This window comes from Canis lupus, chromosome X (genome assembly GCF_048164855.1).
Source record: "Canis lupus baileyi chromosome X, mCanLup2.hap1, whole genome shotgun sequence".
Taxonomy (NCBI): Eukaryota; Metazoa; Chordata; class Mammalia; order Carnivora; family Canidae; genus Canis; species Canis lupus.
The window spans coordinates 63,889,848-63,911,041 of NC_132876.1; the positions used below are offsets into that span (position 1 = coordinate 63,889,848).

Consider the following 21,194-nt stretch of genomic DNA (forward strand, 5'->3'; position numbering starts at 1 on the left):
GTTCGAAAAGGGTGTTGTCTGTGATCTCCTCTAGGATTTTGATGGAATCTTGTCTCACATTTAGATCTTTCATCCATTTTGAGTTTATCTTTGTGAATGGAGTAAGGGAATGGTCTAGTTTCATTCTTCTGCATGTGGATGTCCAATTTTCCCAGCACCATTTATTGAAGAGACTGTCTTTTTTTCCAGTGGATAGGCTTTCCTGCTTTGTCGAATATTAATTGACCATAAACTGGAGGGTCCACTTTTGGATTCTCTATTCTGTTCCATTGATCTACGTGTCTGTTTTTGTGCCAGTACCACACTGTCTTGATGACCACAGCTTTGTAGTACAACCTGAAATCTGGCATTGTGGTGCCCCCAGATATGGTTTTCTTTTTTAATATTTCCCTAGCTACTCAGGGTCTTTTCTGATTCCACACAAATATCAAGATGATTTGTTCCAACTCTCTGAAGAAAGTCCATGGTATTTTGATAGGGATTGCACTAAATGTGTAAATTGCCCTGGGTAAAATTGACATTTTCACAATATTAATTCTTTCAATCCGTGAGCATGGAATATTTTTCCATCTCTTTGTGTCTTCCTCAATTTCTTACAGAAGTGTTCTGTAGTTTTTGGGGTATAGATCCATTACCTCTGTGGTTAGGTTTATTCCTAGGTATCTTATGCTTTTGGGTGCAGTTGTAAATGGGATTGACTCCTTATTTCTCTTTAGTCAGTATCATTCTTAGTGTATAGAAATGCCACTCATCTGGGCATTGATTTTGTATCCTGCCACACTGCTGAATTTCTATATGAGTTCCAGCAATCTTGAGGTGGAGTCTTTTGGGTTTACTATGTAGAGTATCATGTCATCAGCGAAGAGGGAGAGTTTGACTTCTTCTTTGCCAATTTGAATGCCTTTTATTTCTTTTTGTTGTCTGATTGCTGAGCCTAGGACTTCTAGTACTATGTTGAATAGCAGTGGTGAGAGTGAACATCCCTGTCTTGTTCCTGATCTTAGGGGAAAGGTTCCCAGTGTTTCCGCATTGAGGATGATATATGCTGTAGGCTTTTCATAGATGGCCTTTAAGATGCTGAGGAATGTTCCCTCTATCCCTACAATCTAAAGAGTTTTGATCAGAAATGGATGATGTATTTTGTCAAATGATTTCTCTGCATCTATTGAGAGAATCATATGGTTCTTGTTTTTTCTCTTGCTGACATGATCAATCACATTGATTGCTTTAAGAGTGTTGAACCAGCCTTGCATCCCTGGGATAGATCTCACTTGGTCATGGTGAAATATCTTCTTAATGTACTGGTGGATCCTATTGGCTAGCATCTTGTTGAGAATTTTTCCATCTGTGTTCATCAGGGATACTGGTCTACAATTCTCCTTTTTGGTGGAGTCTTTGTCTGGTTTTGGAAGTAAGGTGATGCTGTCCTCATAGAATGAATTTGGAAGTACGCCTTCTCTTTCTATCTTTCCAAACAGCTTTAGTAGAATAGGTATGGTTTCTTCTTTAAACATTTGATAGAATTCCCCTGTGGAGCCATCTGTCCCTTGACTTTTGTGTCTTGGGAGGTTTTTGATAACTGCTTCATTTCCTCCCTGGTTATTGGCCTATTCAGGTTTTCTATTTCTTCCTTTTCCAGTTTTGGTAGTTTGTGGTTTCCAAAAATGCGTCCATTTCTTCTAGAATGCCTAATTTACTGGCATATAGCTGCTCATAATAAGTTTTTCAAATTGTTTGTATTTCCTTGGTATTGGTGGTGATCTCTCCTTTCTCATTCATGATTTTATTAATTTGAGTCTTTTCTCTCTTCTTTTTAATAAGGCTGGCTAATGGTTTATCTATCTTATTAATTCTTTCAAAGAACAAACTCCTGGTTTTGTTAATCTGTTCCACAGTTCGTGTGGTCTCTATTTTATTCAGTTCTGCTCGAATCTTTATTAACTCTCTTCTTCTGCTCGGTGTAGGATCTATTTGCTGTTTTTTCTCCAGCTCCTTTAGGCGCAAGGTTAGCTTTTGTATTTGAGTGCTTTCCAGTTTTTGGATGGATGCTTGTATTGCGATGTATTTTCCTCTCAGGACTGATTTTGCTGTATCTCAAAGATTTTGAACAGTTGTATCTTCTTTCTCATTAGTTTCCATGAGTCTTTTTATTTCTTCCCTAATTTCCTGGTTGACTCTTTCATCTTTAAGCAGAATGCTCTTTAAGTTCCACATGTTTGAAATCCTTCCAAACTTCTTCTTGTGATTTAGTTCTCATTTCAAAGCATTATGATCTGAAAATATGCACAGGAAGACCCCAATCTTTTGGTATTGGTTAAGTCCTGATTTCTGACCAAGTATGTGGTCTATTCTGGAGAAAGTTCCATGTGCACTTGAGAAGAATGTGTATTCAATTGTGTTTGGATGTAAAGTTCTGTAAATATCTGTGAATTTAATCTGGCCCAGTGTATCGTTTAAAGCTCTTGTTTCTTTGGAGATGTTGTTTTTAGATCTGTCGATTGTAGAAAGCTCTATATTCGAGTCACCCAGTATAAGTGTATTATTATCTAAGTATGTCTTAACTTTGATTATTGATTGATATACTTGGCAGCTCCCACATCAGCAGCATAAATATTCATGATTGTTATTATGTCCTCCCATTGGATAGATGCTTTATAGTGTCCCTCTTCATCTCTTACTACAGTCTTTGGGATAAACTTTAATTTATCTGAAATGAGGACGGCCACCCCTGCATTCTATTGAGAACCATTTGAATGGTAAATGGTTTTCCAACCTTTCATTTTCAGGCTGTAGGTGTCCTCATGTCTAAAATGAGTCTCTTGCAGACAGCAAAATGTGAGGTCTTGCTTTTTTATCCAGTCTGACACCCTGCATCTTTTGATGGGATCATTAAGACCATTCACGTTCAGAGTGACTATTAAAAGATATGAATTTAGTGCCATCATGATACGTATTCAGTCCCTGTTTTTGTGGATTGTTTCCTTGGACTTCCTCTTTCTTTTACAGAGTCCCCCTTACTATTTCTTGCAGAGCTGGGTGGTGTTCACAAATTTTTTCAGTTTCTGCCTACCTTGGAAGCTCTTTATCTCTCCTTCTATTCTGAATGAGAGCCTTACTGGATAAAGTATTCTTGGCTGCATGTTCTTCTCATTTAGGACCCTGAATATATCCTGCCAGCCCTTTCTGGCCTGCCAGGTCTCTGTGGAGACGTCTGCTGTTTCCTAATACTTCTCCCCATAAAGGTTATGGATTTCTTGTCTCTTGCTGCTTTAAGGATCTTCTTTTTATCTTTGGAATTTTCAAGTTTCACTATTAAATGTCAAGGTGTGGAGCGGTTTGTTGTGATTTTAGGGGGGGATCTATTTCCTGGATGTGAATGTCTGTTTCCCTTCCTATGTTAGGGAAGTTCTCAACTATGATTTGTTCAAATACATTTTCTGGACCTCTGTCCCTTTTGGCACCCTGTGGAACCCCAGTTAAAAGTAAATTTTTCCTTCTGAGACTGTCATTTATTTCCCTTAAACTATCCTCATGATCTTTTAATTGTTTTTCTCTTTTTTCCTCAACTTCCTTCCTTGCCATCAACCTGCCTTCTATGTCACTCACTCATTCTTCTACTTTGTTAACCCTTGTTGTTAGGACCTCCAGTTTGGATTGCATCTCATTTAATTGATTTTTTATTTTGGCCTGATTAGATCTAAATTCTGCAGTCATGAAGTCTCTTGAATCCTTTATGCTTTTTTCTAGAACCACCAGTAGGTTTATAATTGTGCTTCTGAATTGGCTTTCTGACATTGAATTGTAATCCAAATTTTGTAACTCTGTGGGAGAGAGGACTGTTTTTGATTCTTTCTTTTGTGGTGAGTTTTTCCTTCTAGTCATTTTGCTCAGTGCAGAGTGGTTAAAAACAAGTTGTACTGGAAAATGAGAAAAAGAGAGGGAAAAAGGGGGAAAGAGAAAAGAAAAGAGAAGAGAAGAAATAAAAGAAAAGAAAAGAAAAGAAAAGAAAAGAAAAGAAAAGAAAAGAAAAAAAAGAAAAGAAAAGAAAGAAAAAAGGGGGGTAAACAAACTGAAAACAATAAGAAGGGGGAGTATCCTCTGATTCTATATTCTGTAATCCCTCGACTTCCCCTGGAACTTTTCAGTGCTGCTTGGTCAATAACTTCCTTTTCCCCTGTCCTTCTAGCTGGTCTAGGGGAGGGGCCTGCTTTGTTGATTCTCAGATGTGTGCAGCTGGGGGAGCTGTCTAGCCCCCTGCCAGATGCAGCGCTCGGTGGGAGCTGTTTATCCTGTGAGGCCCCTGCTCAGTCCCAGGTACAAGGTGACACCAGGAGGAACAATATTGTTGACGGCCAGCTCTCCAACTCTGGAGTCAGCTTCTGCAGTAACTACCACACCTCCCAGTCCGCAGGGGCCTGGATGCTCCGGGGGCAGGGGGCGCCGAAATGCACAGCTTGGGGCAGGAGCGTCCTTGCTGTCCTGCGTCCTCCGGGCCTCTGCCTGTCCTGGAGGAGCGCAGTATCCTGGGCTATGTCTCCCAGCGCCCTTGGCTCCAGGACATGCACCGCTGGAATCACACTCCCGGGGCCACCGCAGCCCCCTTCATGCGAAGCCACTGCCTGAGCCACAGCCAGAGCTGCTCCCGGGGCCATGCAGCCCTCTCGGTGCAGAGCCGCTGCCTGAACCGCCACCTGAGTTGCTTCCAGGCCTGGTGAGCACAGCAGCCTTTTAGGGAGCTTGGCACGTGGTGTGTGGCGCGCTCTCCCCCAGGGCGCAGTTCCTCTGTTAGTGCCCCTGGGACCCTGAGGGCATCCCTGCCCCTCCTGGGATCCTGCCTGAGCTCCCTGCCAGAGCCTTTCCATCTGGGAAGATTGGTGAAGCTCCTGCTTTTCCGCGACTGGGCTTTTCTGTCCTGACGGCACTCGCTGCGCAGCCTTAGCCGGGCTCCTCGTGGGGGCCCATCCCCCTTGGATGCGTTTTTATTTCTTTTTTTTTTTTTCAGTCTTCCTACCTTGATAGAAGTGAAAACTCTTCTCACTGTAGCATTCTAGCTGTTCTCTCTAAATCTCAGACCGAATTCGTAGGTTTTCAGGATGATTTGGAAGTTATCTAGGTAAGTTGGTGGGGACAGGTGATTTGGGGACCCTATTCTTCCGCCATCTTGCCCCGCCTTCCCCAAACGTAGAGCTTATATCAATGTAATAAACATCATATAAATAGGAAGCTATTATTGTCTTTCATCTTTTTTACTTATGTGCCACATGGGTCTCATTATGTCTCACTTCCAGAGCACCAGAACATGACAGAGGAAGAAGCAATGTTCTGGTCAGAGGGAGATCCTTATTCACCTTTGGCCCAAGAGTCATTGTGGCTCTGAATATTTTCCTAACATTGGGACATCATTTGATAAACTTTTCTGTATCTAGATTTCGTGGTCTCCAGACAACACTCCCCACTGAAAGAACTGAAAAGAAATGGCTGCTTCCAGGTCTGTGGCAGGATATATACAAGATGAACCTGGGTGGCTCAGCGGTTGAGCATCTGCCTTTGGCTCAGGGCGTGATCCTGGGATCCGGGATCCAGTCCCACATTGGGCTCCTTGCAGGGAGCCTGCTTCTCCCCCCTCTGCCTGTGTCTCCACCTCTCCCTCTCTCTCTCTCCCTCTCTCTCTCTCTCTCTTTCCTCTCTCTCTCTCTCTCTCTCGAATAAATAAAATCTCTCAGCACTCAGGGAAAGGGGTAGTAATGCTGAGGCACTCCCAGAGTTCCCCGGTGGGCTGTTCATTGTGCTAAAGGACTCATGAATGCCCCTCTGACTGTCTTTCTTTCCTTGCTTCACTTCTTCACTCTCACCAGTGCTTCATGGAGTCACCTTGCATATATACCACTTGCACCTGAATCCTTATCTCCAGGTCTGCTTCTGCAGGCCAGCGATTGGAGGCAGGTGGAAGGGCTGAGGGGCCTGAATAAGACTGTGGCATGAGGCGGGAGACGAAAGAGTGAGTGGCGTGGTGGACTTTCCGGGCACGGGTACGTGCACGCGCCCCCAGTCCTCGCTCTCTCGGTAGACTCCAAGCCAAAGCCAACCATACTTCCCACCTTATGTCTTTTGATTACAGTGCTTAGTCCACTTACATCAAAGTAATTATTGATAGATAGCCATTTATTGCCATTTTATTACTTTTGGGAGGCTTATTTCTAGAGATTTTCTATAATTCTTTCTTGTCTCTATTTCATATTTTGCTGATTTTCTTTAGTGATATATTTTCTTTCTCTTTATTCTTTTCAGATTTATTAGTGGCTTTTGATATATGGTTACCATTATATGTGTAATATCCTCTTCTGCATATAGCGTCTATATTAAGTTGATGGTCATTCAGGTTTGAAACTATTCCATTTTCCTCTCCTTATCACATTTTTGGTGTATGTTATAGTATTTTACTACTTCTGTGATTCTTGCCTTTTATTTTTTTTTATTTTTTAATGGATTTCAATTTCCCAACATACAGCATAACACCCAATGCTCATCCTGCCCAGTGCCCCGCTCAGTGCCCATCACCCAGTCACCCCAAACCCCCGTCCACTTCCCTTTCCACTAACCCTTGTTCATTTCCCACAGTTAGGTGTCTCTCATGTTTTGTCACCCTCACTGATACTTTCATTTTCTCTCCTTTTCCTTTACTCCCTTTCACTAATTGTTATATTCCCCAAATGAATGGTACTCAATAGAAAGCAGGGGTAGCCATCCTCATATCAGATAAACTAAATTTTATCCCAAAGACTACACTAAGAGATGAAGAGGGACACTACATCGTACTCACAGGATCTATCCAATGGGAGGACATAACAATTATGAATATTTATGCCCCTAATGTGGGAGCTGCCAAGTATATCAATCAATTAATAACCAAAGTTAAGACATACTTAGATAATAATATACTTATTAGACTTGAACACAGTGCTTTCTGTAATTGACAGATATTCTAAGCACAACATCTCCAAAGAAACAAGAGCTTTAAATGATACACTGGACCAGATGTATTTCACAGGTATCTACAGAACTTTACATCCAAACGCAAATGAATACACATTCTTCTCAAGTGCACATGGAACTTTCTCCAGAATAGACCACATACTGGGTCACAAATCAGGTCTAAACCGATAACAAAAGATTGGGATCGTCCCTTGCATATTCTCAGACCATAATGCCTTGAAATTAGAACTAAATCACAAGAAGAAGTTTGGAAGACATTCAAACATGTGGAGGTTAAAGACCATCCTGCTAAAAGATGAAAGGGTCAACCAGGAAATTAGAGAAGAATTAAAAAGTTTCATGGAAACTAATGAGAATGAAGATACAACTGTTCAAAATCACTGGAATACACCAAAGCAGTCCTGAGAGGGAAAAATATCTCAATACAAGCATCCATCGAAAAACTGGAAAGAACTCAAATACAAAAGCTAAACTTGCACTTAAAAGAGTTGGAAAAGAACAGCAAATAGATCCTACACTCATCAGAAGAGAGTTAGTAAAGATTCTAGCAGAACTCAATGACATAGAGACCAGAAGAACTGTGGAACACATCAACAAAACCAGGAGTTGGTTCTTTGAAAGAATTAATAAGATAGATAAAGCATTAGCCAGCCTTGTTTTATATATATATATAAATTTATTTTTTATTGGTGTTCAATTTGCCAACATATAGAATAACACCCAGTGCTCATCCCATCAAGTGCCCCCCTCAGTGCCCATCACCCAGTCACCCCCACGCCCCACCCACCACCCCTTCCACCACCCCGTACTTCATTTCTCAGAGTTAGGAGTCTCTCATGTTCTCCCTTTGTGATATTTCCAACTCATTTTTTCTCCTTTCCCCTTTATTCCCTTTCACTATTTTTAATATTCCTCAAATGAATGAGACCCTGTAATGTTTGTCCTTCTCTGATTGACTTACTTCACTCAGCGTAATAAACTCCAGGTCCATCCACGTCGAAGCAAATGGGGGGTATTTGCTGTTTCTAATATTAGCCAGCCTTGTTAAAAACAAAAGAGAAAAGACTCTAATTAATAAAATCACGAATGAAAAGGTGATCACCACCAATACCAAGGAAATACAAATGATTTTAAAAACATATTATGAACAGCTATATGCCAATAAATTAGGTAATCTAGAAGAAATGAACGCATTTCTGGAAAACCACACACCACCAACTGGAACAGGAAGAAATAGAAAAACTGAACAGGCTGATAACCAGGGAGGAAATTGAAGCAGTCATCCAAAACCTCCCAAGATGCAAAACTCCAGGGCCAGATGGCTTCCCAGGGAATTCTATCAAACGTTTAAAGGAGAAACCATACCTATTCTACAAAAGCTGTTCACAAAGATAGAAAGAGATGCAATATTTCCAAACTCGTTCTATGAGGCCAGCATCACTTTAATTCCAAAACCAGACTAAGATCCCACCAAAAAGGAGAATTATAGACTAATATCCCTGATGAACACAGATGCAAAAATTCTCAACAAGATACTAGCCAATAGGATCCAACAATACATTAAAAAGATTATTCACCATGACCAAGGGGGATTTATCCCTGTGATGCAAGGCTGGTCCAACATTGGAAAGCAATCAATGTGAGAGATCATATCATCAAGAGAAAAAAACAGGAACCCTGTGATCTTCTCAATAGATGCAGAGAAAGCATTTGACAAAAATACAGCATCCATTCCTGATCAAAACTCTTCAGAGTGTAGGGATAGAGGGAACATTCCTCAGAATCTTAAAAGCCATCTATGAAAAGTCCACATCCAATATCATTCTCAGTGGGGAAACACTGGGAGCCTTTCCCCTAAGATAAGGAACAAGACAGGGATGTCCACTCCCACCACTGATATTCAACATAGTACTAGCAGTCCTAGCCACAGGAATCAGGCAACAAAAATAAATAAAAGACATTCAAATTGGCAAAGAAGACGTTAAACTATCCCTCTTTGCAGATGACATGATACTCTACGTAGAAAACCCAAAAGACTCCACCCCAAGATTGCAAGAACTCATACAGCCATTATGCAGTGTGGCAGCATACAAAATCAATGCCCAGAAGTCAGTGGCATTTCTATACACTAACAATGAGACTGAAGAAAGAGAAATTAAGGAGTCCATCACATTTACACTTGCACCCAAAAGCATAAGATACCTAGGAATAAACCTAACCAAATAGATAAAGGATCTATACCCTAAAAACTATAGAACACTTCTGAAAGAAATTGAGGAAGACACAAAGAGATGGAAAAATATTCCATGCTCATGGATTGGCAGAGTTAATATTGTGAAAATGTCAATGTTACCCAGGGCAATATACAGGTTTAATGCAATCCCTATCAAAATACCATGGACTTTCTTCAGAGAGTTAGAACAAATTATTTTAAGATTTGTGTGGAATCAGAAAAGACCTCAAATAGCCAGGGGAATTTTAAAAAAGAAAACCATATCTGGGGGCATCACGATGCCAGATTTCAGGTTGTGCTACAAATCTGTGGTCATCAAGACAGTGTGGTACTGGCACAAAAACAGACACATAGATCAATGGAACAGAATAGAGAACCCAGAAGTGGACCCTGAACATTATGGTCAACTAATATTCGATAAAGGAGGAAAGACTATCCACTGGAAGGAAGACAGTCTCTTCAATAAATGGGTCTGGGAAAATTGGACAACCACATGCAGAAGAATGAAACTAGACCACTCTCTTTCACCTTACACAAAGATAAACTCAAAATGCATGAAAGATCTAAATGGGAGACAAGATTCCATCAAAATCCTAGAGGAGAACACAGGCAACTCCCTTTTTGAACTCAGCCACAGTAACTTCTTGCAAGATACATCCATGAAGGCAAAAGAAACAAAAGCAAAAATGAACTATTGGGACTTCATCAAGGTAAGAAGCCTTTGCACAGCAAAGGATACAGTCAACAAAACTAAAAGACAACCTACAGAATGGGAGAAGATATTTGCAAATGACCTATCAGATAAAGGGCTAGTTTCCAAGATGTATAAAGAACTTCTTAAACTCAACACCAAAGAAACAAACAATCCAATCATGAAATGGGCAAAAGACATGAAGAGAAATCTCACAGAGGAAGACATAGACATGGCCAACATGCACATGAGAAAATGCTCTGCATCACTTGCCATCAAGGAAATACAAATCAAAACCACAATGAGATACCACCTCACACCAGTGAGAATGGGGAAAATTAACAAGGCAGGAGACAACAAATGTTGGAGAGGATGCAGAGAAAAGGGCACCCTCTTACACTGTTGGTGGGAATGTGAGCTGGTGCAACGACTCTGGAAAACTGTGTGGAGGTTCCTCAAAGAGTTAAAAATAGACCTGCCCTACGACCCAGCAATTGCACTGTTGGGGATTTACCCCAAAGATACAGATGCAATGAAACGTTGGGACACCTGCACCCTGATGTTTCAAGCAGCAATGTCCACAATAGCCAAACTGTGGAAGGAGCCTCAGTGTCCATTGAAAGAGTAGTGGATAAAGAAGATGTGGTTTATGTATACAATGGAATATTACTCAGCTATTAGAAATCAAAAATACCCACCATTTGCTTCAACATGGATGGAACTGGAGGGTATTATGCTGAGTGAAGTAAGTCAATCGGAGAAGGACAAACAATATATGTTCTCATTCATTTGGGGAATATAGATAATAGTGAAAGGGAATATAAGGCAAGGGAGAAGACATGTGTGGGAAATATCAGAAAGGGAGACAGAACGTAAAGACTGCTAACTCTGGGAAAGGAACTAGGGGTGGTAGAAGGGGAGGAGGGCGGGGGGTGGGAGTGAATGGGTGATGGGCACTGGGGGTTATTCTGTATGTTGATAAATTGAACACCAATAAAAAATAAATTAAAAAAGAAAAGAAAAGACCCTGAAGAGGCAGGGAAATATTGAAAAAGAAATCCAGAGCTGGGGCATCACAAAGGCAGATTTCAGGTTGTACTACAAAGCTGTGGTCATCAATACAGTATGATACTGGCACAAAAAGAGACACATAGATCAATGGAACAGAATATAGAATTCAGTAGGGACCCTCAACTCTATGGTCGACTAATATTCAACAAGGCAGGAAAGACTATCCATGGGAAAAAAATATAGTCTCTTCAATCAATGATGCTGGGAAAATTAGATAGCCACATGCAAACAATGAAACTAGACCATTCTCTTCCACCATACACAAAGATAAACTCAAAATGGTTGAAAGATCTAAATGTGAGACAAGATTCCATCAAAATCCTAGTGGAGAACACAGGCTACACCCTGTTTGAACTTGGCCACAGTAACTTCTTACAGGATACATCCATAAAGGCAAGGGATACAAAAGCAAAAATGAATTATTGGGGTTTCATCAGATAAAAAGCTTCTGCACAGAAAAAGAAACAGTCAATAAAACTCAAAGTTAGCCTACAGAATGGAAGAATATATTTGCAACAGACCTATCAGATAAAGGGCTAGTATCCAAGATCTATAAAGAATTTATTAAACTCAATGCAAAGAGACAAACAATCCAATTATGAAATGGGCAAAAGACACGAACAGAAATTTCACAGAGGAAGACATAAGCATGGCCAACACGCACATGAGAAAATGATCCGCATCACTGGCCATCAGGGAAATACAAATCAAAACCACAATGAGATACCACCTCACACCAGTGAGAATGGGGAAAATTAACAGGATAGGAATCCTCAAATGTTGGAGAGGATGTGGAGAAAGGGGAACCCTCTTGCACTGTTGGTGGGAATGTGAACTGGTCCCACCACTCTGCAAAACTGTGTGGAGGTTCCTCAAAGAGTTAAAAATAGATCTGCCCTAGGACCCAGCAATTGCAGTGCTGGGGAATTACCTCAAAGATACAGAGGTAGTGAAACGCCAGGACACCTGCAGCCCAATGTTTATAGTAGCAATGTCCACAATAGCCAAACTGTGGAAGGAGCCTCGGTGTCCATCGAAAGATGAATGGAGGGCAGCCCTGGTGGCTTAGTGGTTAGTGCCTACCTTCAGCCCAGGGCATGATCCTGGAGACCCAGGATCGAGTCCCATGTCGGGCTCCCTGCATGGAGCCTGCTTCTCCCTCTCCTTGTGTCTCTGCCTCTCTCTCTGTCTCCCATGAAAAAATAAGTAAAACCTTTTTATTTTATTTTTTTAATTTGGCTTTTTTTGTAAAATATTTTTAAAAATTAAAAAACAGAGTGACTAGTGTGGCTGTAGTGTGTAAGATTATTTTGAGAAAAAAAGCATAAAATTATTGGGTTATGAGAAACATGTCTCGGAATTACAAACAGTTCGGCATAGCTAAAATGCTAGGTACACGTAAGAATTAGGTAATTATGTCATCTATGTATGAGGTAATGAGAGCCAGAAGTGATGAAGTAGTATTAGCAATGAAAGGGAATGAAGAGGAATCTGATACTAAGTATCAGATTGGATAAAGACTAGCTGGAACTGGAGCCAAATTGAGATGGAGTTAGATCCCTCCTCCCTTTTCCCTGCCCCAACATCCCAGATCAGTGTTGTTTTCCCTATCTAAAATTTTAACTTCAGTGTCCTCAAGTTTCAGATTCCCAACACCTTTTTGCTATTTTCATCTTGTCCCTATCAGCTTTAGCAAAAGCTTTCCAGACTCTTTCCATTTAACTGAGATGACAGAATCTAATAAATTCGGGAATTGACTGATGTAAACATAAAGTCATTTTAACAGAATTTAAGGCTTGTTAGATACTCTGCAGGATAGATTTTAGGTATTAGCTAAGAAATGGATGGATGTATTGTTGGTCCTGGAACTCTTAACACCATATGATCAAGCATGGTGGGTATCTCATACAAAAGGAAACAACAAAGATGACTAGAGAAGTTTCTCTGTTAGAAGATCTGTAGAATGGTGATAATACTGACAGAACAAGAGATGTTTTAACTTGTTATTGTATAACAAAAGGGGTAAGTCCAGTGAGAAAGAGGCCCTAGAAAGTGGGACTTCACATCATAAGATTAGCACTTAGTTTAAAAACCACTGTCAAAGCTAGAACTTCTGTGTTGCCTTTAGAAGGCTTGACCAAATTTGTATCCTGAGAACAGCTAATATATTCAAAGAGTAAATGAGTATATCTCTCAGATGTTCACCTAAAACTCAGGGTCACCTACTAGTCTTAAATCAAGCTTGCAACAATTTTTATCCATGTCCCTCTTCACTAAATCCATAGATTTCTCATACTACATGTTTTTTTTTTCTAAGACTTAACTAAACTAAGGAAAATGATACCATGACCTTCATACATTTACAGAATGGCAAACTAAATGGAAATTCAGAGATCACATAATATAAACCTATTGAATTGGAGATAAGTGAAGAGATCACAGAAAGTAATTTACTCCAGATCGCACAATGAATCCAACGTAGCCTGAGGTATGATCCAAGTCTTGTGCCTATCATTCCTGCAATCTTTCCTCCATGTTCATTATCTTTTTCCATGCAAGGATTCCCACTAATTTTGATAAGACATTAATGAAAGCATATAATAAGTTGATCAATTCAAATCAGCCAATATTTAAAATACATTGAAGTGTGTACAGCATGAAATACAAAAAGAATAAGACTTGGTTATTCCTCTTTAAGTCTAGTGGAATTGGGGTAGGAATAATGAAGAAGTTTACATTGAAAAACCAGAGAGATGACTATGACACAAAACAATAAATGAAAACAATTATTAAGAAAAGTACAAACAAAACAGCAAGACTTCTATGAAGAACTGCACTAAATTAGATTGAGAGGAAAAGAATAGCTTTTTGTTTAACTGGAAATAAAAAAGAAGCACTATTGCTATCTTCATTTAAGAAGACACCAGGGATGCCTGAGTGGCTCAGTGGTTGAGCATTTGCCTTCAGCTCAGGGCGTGATCCTGCGGTCCTGGGATCGAGTCCCACATAGGGCTCCCTGCAGGGAGTCTGCTTCTCCCTCTGCCTAGGTATCTGTCTCTCTTTATGTTTGTTTCTCATAAATAAATAAAATAAAATCTTTTAAAAAATAGAAGGCACCACCCTGGGGATACTTGTAGATCACCAGCTTCACCAGCTGTACCCAGACCACACTTAGAAAGCACAAAGTGTCTAAGTCATTCTTGTTCATAGGTAGTTCTAATGCAGCAAAAATAAAAAGTATGTATGGTATATAAATTGGGACCTTGTATTCTCAGATTATCTCTGGATCTCATATTTGCCTCATTCACTGGGGCTTGACCAGGTTATTTATAAATTCAGTGGAGGCTAAGGGCTGAAGGAAAGAAGATAGATGATAGATAGATAGATAGATAGATAGATAGATAGATAGATAGATAAGAATGGTAGAATCCAATTACGGCAGAAGCTGCTGTCAGAGACAAAAGTCCTCTAGGAAACTGGAAAAAAAAAAGGCAAAGAGTGAAAGTATTGGGTGCCTGCTATGTGCAAAGATAATAGAAGATACCCCAGAATCCCAAACTTGAGGAAACACTACACTGCTACCCAGTGTGACATGTAATCACTTGTGAACTAAACTATCATTGTACAGCTACCAAGGATGTGTATAACTAGTAATATTACACTTATCGTAGATGGGTATTAGAAATTGATAAACTTTGTCTTTCCACACTAGGAAAAAAATATAAGCTTTGTCTAAACACAAAATTGTGACAGAGTCAAAGTTAATTTTCTTCATAGATGAGTGAAATAATGTAATTTTAGGCTCAGAGATTCTTTTTCATTTGAAATTCAGTCAGTATACCTTATTGATTAAAGAGACTTAGGACAAGCTAAATAAAAAGGGTTTACTGAGTAAAAAAAATATAAAAATCAGCTTAAACCATACTTTACCCAGACTGCTAGTAGCAGGTTACCTATGTCAATTCCTTACTGGGAGAAGGAGGGAAATTCAGAAAGGGAAAAGAAATTGGAGAAGATCTAAAAAAATGATTATCTGAATATAGAGTGGGATCACACAGCAATAATATAGCTATAGGTTCATATTTTTACTTTTAAAACTTGTCTATATTTTATATTTTTAATTTTATTTTTCTTTTGATTTCCTTTTTTTATCCTATGTACTTTTTTTTATTTTTTTAATAATAAATTTATTTTTATTGGTGTTCAATTTACCAACATACAGAATAACACCCAGTGCTCATCCCATCAAGTGTCCCCCTCAGTGCCCACCACCCAGTCACCCCCACCCCCACCCTCCTCCCCTTCCACCACCCCTAGTTCGTTTCCCAGAATTAGGAGTCTTCATGTTCTGTCTCCCTTTCTGATATTTCCTACCCATTTCTTCTCCCTTCCCCTCTATTCCCTTTCACTATTATTTATATTCCCCAAATGAATGAGACCATATAATGTTTGTCCTTCTCCGATTGACTTATTTCACTCAGCATAATACCCTCCAGTTCCATCCACGTCGAAGCAAATGGTGGGTATTTGTCATTTCTAATGGCTGAGTAATATTCCATTGTATACATAAACCACATCTTCTTTAACTTTTGATTTCCTTTTATTTTCAGCAGAGTTCCTTTAAAAAGCCCAGTGTGTTTAAACTTGCTAAGAATAAATTAGAAGGTGCTTATTTTTTTGGTACTTAGGCCACAACTAAATGTAAGTGGCCAGGCTGTGTCGCCCTGTCAAACAAGGATGAAAATTGCCATAGGGGAATACAAATTGAGGGAGGGCTCAGTGTTCAAGTTGCTACCATTTCAGAAAATCCCTTCTTTGTTCATTTCTTTAAGATTTGTTACAATTTGTTAGATTTTCTGATATAGTTTAATTGAAGCATATACTTATGAAAAGTTAACAATACAAACTACAAGACAGTTGATTTCTGAAGGTATATAATATATGTCAAATTACTGATATAAACAATAACTGTTACTATGAGATTTTAGGGAGAAGAGTCTAAAGTCTTCTAATCCATCATTTCTTTTTTTACGATTTTATTTATTTATTCATGAGAGACACAAAGAGAGAGAGAGGCAGAGACACAGGCAGAGGGAGAAGCAGGCTCCATGCAGGGAGCCTGATGTGGGACTCGATCCCAGGACTCCAGGATCATGCCCTGGGCCGAAGGCAGGTGCTAAACCGCTGAGCCACCCAGGGATCCCCTAATCTGTCATTTCTTCAAGGAAAACTGTACTTAAGCCATTCCGGACAGATATATTTGATATTTTTAATGTTCTAACTCTTCTTGCTAGCAAACTAGGTCCTTCGATATGAACTTCCAAATTATTTCCCCTTTGAACTTAATAACAAACAGTTTAGAAGAGAAAATAGGGAAAATACGGTTACATAGAGGAGTATTTTTATAATACTGGGTTCATCTTTAGATACAAAAGCTTCCTGAACAAAGCAACAAATATCTGTGATCAGCTCTGGTCAGTATTCCAAGTTCCCTTCCCTGGGAATTTAAAAATGAATGGAGGGGGAAAAAGAGGCATAGAATCTAATAGCTAGCTCTAAATCTGTCAGTAAGGCTGTGATATCCTATGACACACCCTGGATATGTACTTAAGGCCACTAAGCTCCCATGACCCTTCTGGATTGCTTCTAAGGTCATTGACTTCCTTTTTCAATCTTATGATTTCAGCTTAGGCTTCATCTGAAATTACATCATAAGAGCTGACCACCAACTAGGAAAATTCGTGAAAGGCACTGCAGTGTCAGAAAGAGGTATGGTTCAATTTTCTAAATCAATCTTGTTTCTTCAACTTGCAAATTATCCTAACAAAGTAACTTCCTTTGTCATCTGTACAAAAAGTAATCTTATGTGTGTTTATATTAACCAATTAATAGCCCATTTGCTTTGTTCTAAAATAGTTCTTACCATACTGTATTGTAAACTTTCTATACTGCTGAGTTATCACTTCTCTCCCCTCACCAGACTATGAGCTGCTGGAAGGCAGGTAGGTGATCTTAGGTATCTCTGAATCCATATGATTTGGGTCTTATCATTTGAGGATCACAAAAAAAAATCTATAAAAATGAATTAAATGCTGTTTAAGACAAGCAAAGTCATCATTCATGAAATGAGTGGCTTGGACTAAGTGATCTCTATCCCTCTAGGATTCATTACTCGTTTGAAAGTTGTACAATTTTCTTTTTACGACCTAATATAAGTTATTGATTTGACTAAGTTATAAACAATTGAACCTAAATAACAACATTACTAGCAAAGCTTATTTTGACCTTTAAGGACTGGAAAGTTATTAATGTGACTAATGACCATCCATTTTTCATTAATTTATTTATCAGTTTCATTCACATCTTTTATTCAAAGATCTGGGAAACGAACTAGGGGTGGTGGAGGGGGAGGAGGGCTGGGGGTGGGGGTGAATGGGTGGCGGGCACTGAGGGGGGCATTTGACAGGATAAGCACTGAGTGTTATTCTGTATGTTGGCAAATTGAACACCAATAAAAAATAAATTTATTATTAAAAAAAACAAAAAACAAAGATCTGGGAATGTCAAATTTATAATATTTAACAGAAAAATAAATAAGTGATTATTCTATGTCAAGATACAAATGTTTTTTAATCTTATAGTTAGTATTAAGATTTAGTTCCTTTCTTAATATTTTAGGAAGCAACTTTAGGGTCTGAGGCTGAAAAGATTTTAAATTATAATGGAATGCAAAGATAATTCTAAGTGGTTTTAAATGACAAATAATACTTTAAAATGACAAACTACTTCATCATCCATTTATCCATTCACTCAGTTAACATTTATTGAGCATTTATGGTTAAAATACATATGTGTTAACCCTGTGTGACATGCCTTCTTATATGTCAACTAGATAGTCTGTAAGGGAAGATAACATATGCATACAAATCATTGATCTGAAAGAGAAATTTAGAGTTCCCTAGAAAGGAAAATGATAGAAATTACTTTGGAAAGAGGATGAGAAAAGTCTTAGTCAAGAAGGGTGTAATTTGAGCTAAAGGGTAGGTAATTTTTGCATACACATAGATGGAGGAAAGAATATTTCAGGAAAAAGAAATACCATGAAAAGGGGCAGTCAAGTGAGAAAACATGTAGCACATGTCCCTAGCATAGTAAAATATCTGTTTCATTGAACTACAGGATGTGTAAAGGAGAAAAGTGAGAGAGAAGCTAGAAAAATTTAGTTGCAACCAGACTATAGAGAGCCTTAAATATCAGGCCAGGAAGTTTGCACTTTATTCTGAAATCCCTCAGGGACCATTGAAGGCTTTAGAACAGAATATGACATAATTGGAAGCTCCAATATATGGAAAATTATTCTATAGTTTTTAGAAGTATGTAGTGAGAATTGATGGTGGTAGGAATGACAGATGGTAATTATCTCTCAAGAGTAGTTCTTTTTTTAATAATAAATTTATTTTTTATTGGTGTTCAATTTACCAACATACAGAATAACACCCAGTGCTCATCCCGTCAAGTGCCCCGCTCAGTGCCCATCACCCATTCACCCCCACTCCCCGCCCTCCTCCCCTTCTACCACCCCTAGTTCGTTTCCCAGAGTTAGGAGTCTTTATATTCCGTCTCCCTTTCTGGTATTTCCCACACATTTCTTCTCCCTTCCCTTATATTCCCTTTATAAATAATAGTCAAGAGTAGTTCTTAAAACAAAGGTTTTATCAAAAATCTCAACAGCACCATCTAGTGCCTCATCATAAAACTGCCCAATTTGTGGAAAACCTTAGCAACAAGGTTAACAGAGACTTTAATCAGTTTAGGCAGTTCTTTTCCACAATTGCATCTGTGTTCAGAGAATCAACGGTGAAAGGAAAGGAAACTGAGAAATAATGCAGAAGTTCAGAATAGTCAACTCATTTTTCTCTTTGATCTTGATATCCACCTTCAGAATGATTTCATCCTGTTTTTTTGTCATATACCAAGAGTTCTTGGTGAAAAATAATGACCTTTTTTCATTAAAGGGGAAATTGAAGCAACTAGTCAAGTTGTTAGCAGTAGTAAATGTGGAAGTTATATCCTACCTACAACCACTATGATAGTCGTCTGTCTCTGTACCTATAAATCAGAGACAAGATCAGTCCCATCCATTGTTGGGATTTCTTGCATATTCAAGTAGTCTTTACACCTTACTAACCCCAACTGTCTCTTACTAGGGAGAAAGAGCTATGTAAAAACCCAAAAAATCAGATTTTGAACAAATATTATCCACAAAAAAAGATTATCCACCATATTCTACATTGGTGAGTTGCTCCCACTTTCTTAAAGAATAAAAGAATCTTGAGGAACACTAAATATCATTATTTCTATGTTGTCTCATCCCTAGATCTATCTGATCAGAGCTTGGTTACTGCCATAATTGACAGTCTTGATAAAGCTTAACTAAGCTACACCAAGTAACAGCTTCTTGGTGTAAGAGAAATGACCATGTATTGTTGAATAGCAAGACTTTGAGAGTGAGTCTATGAAGAGAATAAGGATGAACATCTACAACAATATTTTTACCCAGAAAATATATTTCAACTATGTATGCTACATCTTTCTTCAGAAACTTAACTTATGGTGCAAATTTTATAAATGTGTTTTACTTCTTTGGAAATTTTCCCCTCATTAAAACAATCAGATAAGCATCAACCAACAGATGTTACCTAGGAAGCCCTCGTCTTGAAAGAAACAAGCATTTTCACATAGATTTTATTCCCCAAGAGAATTCAATGCTCTGCCAAATTAGATAGGTGATGATAGATAAATAGCTATAGATGGTTAGATGGCAGCTAGATGGATATTTATATTTATGGAACTACATCTTCAAAGCTTTGATCTAATAGAAAAACCCAATTCAATGGAAGATATAGGGGGCAGGGAAAGACGGTGGAAAAATAGGATCCCCAAGTCACCTATCCCCAACAACTTACCTAAATAACTTTCAAATCATCCTGAAAACCTATGAATTCATCCTGAGATTTAAAGAGAGCACGGCTGTAATGTGACAGTGAGAAGAGTTTGTGCTTCTATCAAGGTAGGAAGACAGAAATAAATAAATAAATAAAAAAGCATCCAGTGTGTGGGGGGGTGGTAACCATGAGGAGCCAGGCTAAGGCCAGGCTGCAAGAGCCTCCAGTACAGGAAAGCCCCGTCCCAGAGAGGCAGGAACTTTACCAATCTTCCCAGATGGAAAGGCACTCACAGGGAACTTGGGCAGGATCCCAGGAGTAGTGGAGCCCCCAGGTTCCCAGGGTCACTAACACAGGAAGTGCACCCTGGGGGAGAGTGTGCCACACACCATGGGCCAAGCTCCCTAAAGGGCTGGAGTGCGCACCCGGCTGGGCCTTGGGGGCAGCTCAGGCAGTGGCTCAGGCGGCGGTTCCAAGGGGACAGGGCTGCACAGCCCCAGGAGAGCAATTCCAGCTGCGCAAACCCCGAAGCCCAAAGCACTGGGGGACACAGCCCAGGGTCTGGCACTCCCCTTGGGACAGGCGGAGGTCAGGAGGACACAGGGCAGAAGGACGCTCTTGCCGCCCGGCCCAAGCTGTGCAGATCCGCGTCTGCCGCCTCGGAGCATCCAGGCAAGTGCCTACTGGGAGACTGCGGTAGTTACTGCTGGAACTGACTCCAGGGCTGGAAAGCTGGCCACCGCCACTGTTCCTTCCTCCTGGTGTCACCTTGTGCCTGGGACTGAGCGGGGCTACCAGGGAGCAAGGGCCTCACAGGACAAACAGCTCCCACTGAGTCATGCACCTGGCAGGGGACGGGGCAGCTCCCCCAGGTGCACAAACCTGAAAAACAGCACAGCAGGGCTCTCCCCCAGAACACCAGCTGGAAAGACAGGGGAAGAGCAAGTTATTAACTAAGCAGTGCTGGAAAGCTCCAGGGGTAGCCCAGGAACTTACAGTATATGGAATCAGAGGATACCCTGCCTTGTTTTTTGTTTGTTGGCTTCGCCCTTTTTTGTTTCTCTTTTTCCTTCCTTTTTCCAATACAACTTGTTTTTAGCCACTCTGAACTGAGCAAAATGACTAGAAAGAACTCACCACAAAAGAAAAAATCAGAAACAGTACTCTCTCCCACGGAGTTACAGAAATTGGATTACAATTCGATGTCAGAAAACCAATTCAGGAACATAATTATGAAGCTACTGGTGGCTCTGGAAAAAAG

At 39.7% G+C, this 21,194-nt stretch overlaps 1 protein-coding gene across 2 annotated transcripts in view; it reads left to right on the plus strand.

The window, feature by feature from the left end:
- The window catches only part of CYSLTR1 (cysteinyl leukotriene receptor 1), a 50,831-nt gene that overhangs the window by 21,932 nt on the left and 7,705 nt on the right, over window positions 1-21,194 (plus strand). Inside the window, exons 2-3 of one of the 2 annotated variants that reach the window (XM_072817536.1) lie at window positions 13,355-13,476; window positions 16,675-16,751. The gene's annotated coding sequence lies outside the window, so the exon portion shown is untranslated. The remainder of the gene's footprint in view (window positions 1-13,354; window positions 13,477-16,674; window positions 16,752-21,194) is intronic. The other variant, XM_072817535.1, reaches the window with a different exon arrangement.